Raw genomic sequence first — 7,492 nt, 5'->3', positions numbered from 1 at the left:
ATGAAATTGAGATCCTCGACTCAAATCTGCTTTGAGAACATTCCAGATACACTCTACTAAAAATGGTAAGGTAAAATTTTCTTTAAGGTTTCCCACTTGCTACACAGCATTTAAGAAACACGTATTCAATTTATGACAGTACCTTGAGAAACCTAAAACCAAGCAAAAAGACTTGGTACATCTTCTGAACACAATGGTCAAATGTTCTGGTGTCTATTTGATAATTTAACAAGTGTAATAGAACTCATTGCTTTTCCTTTTCCCTGATTTAACCTCTGTTTCTAGGAATAAAAAACCTCCCCAAACAGAAGGGCAGTTTGCAGTTCAGAGACTTCTCACTTAACAACTTCAGCTGGATGGGGCCCAGAATCTGATTCTAGTGTATAAAATTACACTTTTAACTGTATGTGAGGATATTAGCACTTGCCTTTGCCAGTTTCAAACAGACAATATATGTGGTATACACATAAGTATTTAACTTTTGAAGATATTTACTGTTAGAAATGTATTTTAAACCCCTGGACTCCATCCAGATCTGTTAGTGTGGAATACCATGATTCCATACACTTGACTCCATCCTACGGTTCCATTTATTTATAAATTTATTTCTTCACTCACTTATTCATTCATTCATTTATTCATTCATTCACTCATTTACTTTCTAAACATAACAGACATACTGAGAAATGCCCAAAATTATACATGAGTAGCTCAAAAAACTTTTACAAAAAGAACACATCTGTGTAACCACCACCAAGATCAAGATAGCAAATACCAGTACCCCAGAAGTTATCCTGTGTTCCCACCATGTCATTAGCCCTTCAAAGATAAGCATTTTTATGACTTCTGTCTCTGTAGACTAGCACTGCCTATTCTTAAATTCTATAGAAATGGACTCATGCAACTAGTTCTGTCTCTAGCTTCTTTTGGTCAGTATTGTATTTGTGAGGTTCATTCCTGTGGCTGCATGTAGCAGTACTTTGTTCTTTTCCATTGCTATGTAGAATTCCATATTGTCTGTTTTAAATTTTACTTTCCATCCTATTGCTGATGCATTTTGGGGTTATTTACAGTTTTAAGATATTAATAATAATGCATCTTTGAACATGCTTGTATATGTGCATGTCTGCCTAGGAGTGGAATAGCTGGATTATAGGACAAACGTATGTTTAGCTCAGTAGATATGTTTTCTAGAGTGGCTTTAAAAATTAACATCCCCGCCAGCAGTGTTTGAGTTCCAGTTATTCTGTATCCTCACCAATGCTCTCTAGTGCTAATGTTTTTTCTGATTTATTTTATTTTATTGTTTTTATTTAGCTGTTCTGAGAGGTATGCAGTAATATTTCATTGTGATTTGAATTTGTATTTCTCTGGTCATTAATGAAGTTAAAATTTTTATTTGCTTATTAGCCATTTGAGTAGCCTTTTTTATAAAGTATCTGTTAAAGTCCTTTGCCATCTTAAAAACTTGGGTGGTCTCTTACTTTCTGATTTGTAGGAGGCTTTTATATATATATGTACACACATATATATACATGGCTTATCATTTATATATATATATATATATGGCTTATCTTTACTGATGGTATCTTTTGATCAATTAAAGTTATCACACATATATATACATGTCTTATCTTTTATATATATATATATATGGCTTATCTTCACTGATGGTATCTTTTGATCAATTAAAGTTATTACTTTCAGTGAAATTCAATTTATTAATCTGTTTAATTAGTATACATGCTTTATTTTGCCCTTTTAAGAAATATTTACATAATCCAAGCTCATGAAGATATTCTCATATGTTATATTCTGGAAGTTTTATCGTTTTATCTTTCACATTTATGATTCATCTGGTAGTGATTTTTGTGTGTGGTTTGAGGTAGGAGTCAAAGATTATTTTTTGTCATATGGATGTTCATTCTTTAGCTCAAAGAATAGCAGTGGTGGCTTTGCTATAAACAGGTGACTGTTATGTGAGGATCTTTGTCTGGACTCTATTCTGCTCCATTGGTCTTTTAATCAATCCATGGACCAATGAATGTCACATGCTTTTAATTACTATAACTATAAATTATATTTTGATATCTGATAGTATAAGTCCTTCAATTTTATTCTTCAGTATTGTTTTTACTCCTCTTGGCCTTTTGCATTTCCATTTGATTTTAGAATCAGCTTGCCAAATTTTACCCAGAAAAATTTAGGTTATTGAAATAACATTAACTCTATAACCAGTTAGGGGAGAATTCACATTTTGCAACATTGTACCTTCCAAGAGCATAGTATATGTCTCCATTCCTTTAGGGCTTCTTTAATGTTATCTCAGTAAAGTTTTGTGCTTTTTTCGTGGTGGTCTTGTACATCTTTCATTAGCTTCATTCCTAATAACATGCCTTCTTTTTAGGAGAGAGCAGCTTCTAGCTTGCCTAGGAGCAAAATCTTACTTTAGATTCACACCCTTAAACAAAATATTACAGAGAAACTCTATTTTAAAACTAAAGAGAGGAAGCGCCCTTGCACCTTGAGGAGGAGGTGTGGGGTTTGTTTTTTTTGTTGTCGGTTTGAGATAGGTGAGATGCCATATGTCTTCTCCAGATGGACTCTTTGAAATATCCTTAAAAGCAGCAGATGTGTGTGGGAAGAATGACAGAGTATATTGAGAAGCAGACCGACTTACAGCCTTGGGTAATTGCATAGTTGAATGAAGAAACCAAGGTGTATTTTAAGTATCTGAAGCACATTCATTGATGTGAAACAAATGACCATTCTAAACAAATAGATTATCCTGGACCTACCTTCCTAAGGCTTTGGACTTATCTTCATCAATTTCTAGAGATTAAAAGTTTTAAAATTAATGATCAGTATATTGTCAAGCTGACTGAATAAGGGATACATTTGTTGGATTTACCATCAAGCATATTTCCCATTAAATAAAGAAAAAATCTTCAAAATTCAATAAATCATGTCTGAGTTAATGAGAGCATACTGTTTCAGAATTGAAGTCTTTTCGAGTTCTCTCTAATTACAACTTTCCCAGTCACGCTCTGGGAAAGAATATTTCTTACTGAGTCTCAGCTCCAATTCACTTCTCACACTGGCTCTTGACTACGAAAGTCCATTGAAACTGTTCTTATCGTCAGGACACAAAGACCTCCTCATTGTCAGGTCCGTGAAAGCACTTCTTCAACTTCTTTTCATCATTTGAGGTTCTTGAAATATTCCCTCTCCGTGGAATTCTTTCGTCATGGCCAGGCAGTCTGCATTCGACCAGCTTCAGGCTCATTTTTTTCTCGTCGCGAGCTCCCATGCTGGTGGAACTCATTCACGCCCTGGGCTTCGTTGATAAGTATTCTGATGTTTTTGAAGGGTGTTTGTGAACTATTCTACACTATAGATATGTCCAACTACATGTTGGACTTCTCCATTTAAGTGCCTCAGTGGCACCTTAAACTTAATGTTTACCAAGAGGAAACGTTTAAGCATGCCCCGTGTCTCAGTGAAGGCCTTTCAGTGGGCCTGAAACCTGGGAGTGTGGCACTTCTTACTCCTTCATCTGCCCTGAGCCTGGATGACATCTTGGCTCGTCTTCCTCCCAAATAGCCTTAGTATCACTTTGGTCTCGGTCTTCCTCTCTGTATCTGCCGCCTTTGTTGTTGCTTTTTTTTTTTTTTTTTTTTCCGTTCCCACATCTTCTCACATCTGGCCTTCTTAAACAGCCTCCTCACTGACCCCTCAACCTTCAGTATTGTCGTGCTTCAATCCATTATCTGTTTTTAGGGTGATCTTCGCAATATGTGCTACTCCTCTGTTTACAACTGTATCATCGTCCTATTTTTCCTTTAGCATTCTCCTTTTTCTTTAAACACCTTACCATAGTTTTCTAAACCTAGTCATATCAGAGCCCCTCTCTGCTTCTCCAGTCTCATTTCTTGACGTTACCCCCTTTCCACCTTATGTGCCTGTTCTCCAGAGCTGCTTGCACTTTCTCTCATCACTCTGCCTTCCCTTCAGAAGGCTGCTGCTCCTGCACAGAACAGGCACACTGCCCTTCTTGTCCACCACCCTTCTCTAGGGACTGCCTCTTGTTCATCCTCTAGAACTCAGCTCAGAAGGAACTCACTCTACGGGAGACCTTTTCTCATCCTTTCCCACCAGTCTAGATTATATTATATTGCATTGTAAGTGTTTGTTTATTTTGGTCACCCCATTCTGAACTTCTTGAAGGCAAGGAGCATGCCTTTCACTTTGTATTCTCCCTCTGTGGTGGTTTTTATGAAAGGGCACTGCGCTAGGCTCTGGGGATGCAAAGATGAATAAGATATCATCTCTGCCTACGTTGCTCTCACAGTGTAGAAGGTGAAACAGAAACATGAACAGATAATTACTGTGCAATTTGATGAGTGCCATATGACAAGTATTTATAAAACATTTGGAAGATGCACACCTGATTCTGGGTCTAAGAGTGTTCTGCTTAAGTGTTTACAAGGGATCTCTAGAGAAATGATGTGTGGAGAAATTATCTTCCGAGTAAAGATTATCTCCAGGAAAATGACTGGCAACTCTGTAGCCAGCTTTACCAGTTGTTCTCCAGAGAATGTTTTCTCAGAACTCCAGATGCAGAGAACTGTACGAGAGCTAAAATATTTGCAAATGATACCTGAACATGCAAATATTGTGTGGCTTGGTTGGAGAGGTAGGTGCATTAAGCCATTTTTTGGTTGGAGAAATTGATACATACATTAGGTTTAGTTGAGACTTGCAAGAATCAGGAGTCCTCTGACAACGATACTAGCTCTAACTGAAACGTAAGTCCATCCTGACTATGTCTATAAATGTTTGGTTTTATGGTGAATAAGAAGAATCTAAAGCCTCGAAAGTTTCCATCTAGATCTTTTTCAGATATAATGTTAAATCCCAGAAAACAGTCCAGCAAAGCGGGATCATTACATTTTGGTTTCCCTCTATTCACGTCCCAGGAGAGGACACCTCGTGGTTGAGAGATTTTCCATAGCTATTCTACCAGGCTAGAGAGTGACGCCCAGAACATTAAGCAGTTTAGGATGAATTGACACTGTGGCAGTCAGAGAAGGAAGCCAGATTTCTCTGGACCAAGGTAATATAGTCTTTACGCAGGATGGTCTACAGTAGGGACCCATACCAGTTCCTGTAGACTCAAGAGACCATGAGCGGGCTTCAGGGGATTTGGAGAACCCCTAAAAATTTCCTCACAAAATTCTTTACAAAATTCTTCACAAAATGTGTGCACATAGGGAGAAAGGCCATAGATTTCATCATATCCTTAAAGTTCCTATAACTCAAAGAACCGCTGGTCTATACACTTTGGTTTATGTTCCTTATATTTATTCATTTGATGATCATTTATTGAGGATCTCCATCCTAGGCATTTTGCTAAATGCTGATTTATTATTGGGATGTAGTGATGCCTGGAATGATTCAGATTCAAGTTAACATTAACTCAGAGCCAAGGTTCCAGGTGCTTCCACCTATAATATCTCATGTAATACAGTAAATCTGTGTGGCACATATTCTTATGACCATTTGACAGAAGAAGAAACTGAAGTTCTGAGTTTCCCAAGGGCAACTTAATACTCAAGCAGGTAAACTGGACCTAAGAACATAAAGATGACTAGAGCCTTATGCTCTTCTTCTTAAAGCTCATAGTCTTTTAGGGTGGACAGACAGAAACAAAACACCGAAGTACAATGACGTAAATGCAGGGATAGAGGACTATAGGATATAAAATCTTAGCAATAAGATACATATGGACAATTCAACTGTGCTTTGTCAAGAAGAGAGTGTAGCTGGGTCTGAAAGGATGCCTGATAGTGGGCTAGGTGAATGTGAATTAGAAAAGCGTGCCATGTTGGGGTAAAAGCATTTGCAAAACACAGATATATGAACTGGTCTTCTGCCTATGGAAAAATGTTAGTGGTTCGTAATGGTGAGCACATAAATATCAGAGCATAGAAAGAGATGTCGGAGAAGCAGGTTCTGCCCTATATGTTTCCACATCTATTAACATATCTACAATTCCCTTCCTGAAATTAGTCCAGGCTACAGGTAGCTACAATTTAAAATTATTTTTTAGATTTTTTTTCACCCAAAGCTGTTTCAGTAGGTATGTCCCTCACACTCTGAGAAATGCTAGAATGACGATTTGATTGTCAGTTTTCTTAAAATAGAGAAATACTGTAAACATTTTCTTAACCTAATCTGATTACAAACAAAATCCCAAACCTGACGACTAACCCAAACACATGGATAACTGTTTTAACCATTTCATGGCCCTAAATGCAGGAAAGTTAGTAGAAAAGTATATCTTTAAATTGAGCTATCAAAACACATTGTGTGTTTTTAGAAATCTTATAGATAATAAATTTAATGCTTTTTGTTCTTCCTGAAAAACAGCATGACTAGTTTAAAACAATGCTAGGTAATTCCTAAGGGGAAGCACTGTAAGAACCTTTGACATAATTAGTTTATGATTTAGCTTGCTGTTTTAGCTGCAACTTTTCAACAAGTTCTCAGAAATATGAATGGAAAAAAAACTTCTCTCATTTCTATATCTAGATGGGAAAGAAAATGCACAGACGGGAGTGGTGTCAGGGAGCGAAAGAAAATATGAGCAAATATGAAGCCAGCGCTATTTTTATTTTATTAACAATTAGACATAGTGAGTTACAATTTGAATAAAATGCTCAGGTTGTAAAAGTATATTTTTCTACCTGAAAAAGCAAGTTAAACTATGATAAAATTTCTGGTGGATGTCAGCTTACAGATGTTTGATCCTGGAACATAGTATCATGCTATACCTACATGCATGTTATGTGTCATTGAGTCAGCTCCAACTCCTGATGACCCTATGAATGAGTGATGTCCACATGTCCTGTCCTCAGCAGCCCTGCTCAGCTCCTGTAGACTCCTGCCCATGGCTGTTATGGAGTCAGTCCATCTCATATTTGGTCTTCCTCTTTTCCTGCTGCCATTGATTTTTCCTAACATTGTTGTCTTTTCCAAAGAACCCCTCTTTCTCAGGATGTGCCCGAAGTAGGACAGTTTCTGTTTTGTCATTTGACCTCCATTTCAGGCTCAGTTTGCTCTAGGATCCACTTCTTCATCTTTCCAGTGGTTTTTTACACTTGATTTTATAAGCATTTTCTCAAGTTGTAAACTATTATTTAAAGACATGATGTTTCATGGATATGTAACATTCTACCATTCCCTCAAGATTTAAATATGCCATTTTGGTCACTTTAACAATTTCTGGATTGTTTATAGTGTAAACTCCAGTGAAACAAACATTCTTGTCCATAAGTTTTTGTGACTAAACAAGATGCCTTACTAAAAGTATTTTCAAGACTTTTGATTCATATGTCCAAATTACATCTCTGAAGATTGTACCCACCTGAAAGTACCCATTCCTAGTACAGTGTTTAAAAGAATTAAGTAAATTTTTAAATGTAGGGAA

The 7,492-nt window shown here is 36.8% G+C and overlaps 1 protein-coding gene across 6 annotated transcripts in view; it reads left to right on the top strand.

The window, feature by feature from the left end:
* Positions 1 to 7,492, top strand: part of AIG1 (androgen induced 1) — a 207,904-nt gene that overhangs the window by 32,989 nt on the left and 167,423 nt on the right. The gene's annotated exons all lie outside the window — the stretch shown is intronic.

The sequence above is a fragment of the Pteropus alecto genome, unplaced genomic scaffold, assembly GCF_000325575.1.
Source record: "Pteropus alecto unplaced genomic scaffold, ASM32557v1 scaffold185, whole genome shotgun sequence".
Classification (NCBI taxonomy): Eukaryota; Metazoa; Chordata; class Mammalia; order Chiroptera; family Pteropodidae; genus Pteropus; species Pteropus alecto.
This window is presented reverse-complemented; position numbering and strand designations above follow the sequence as displayed.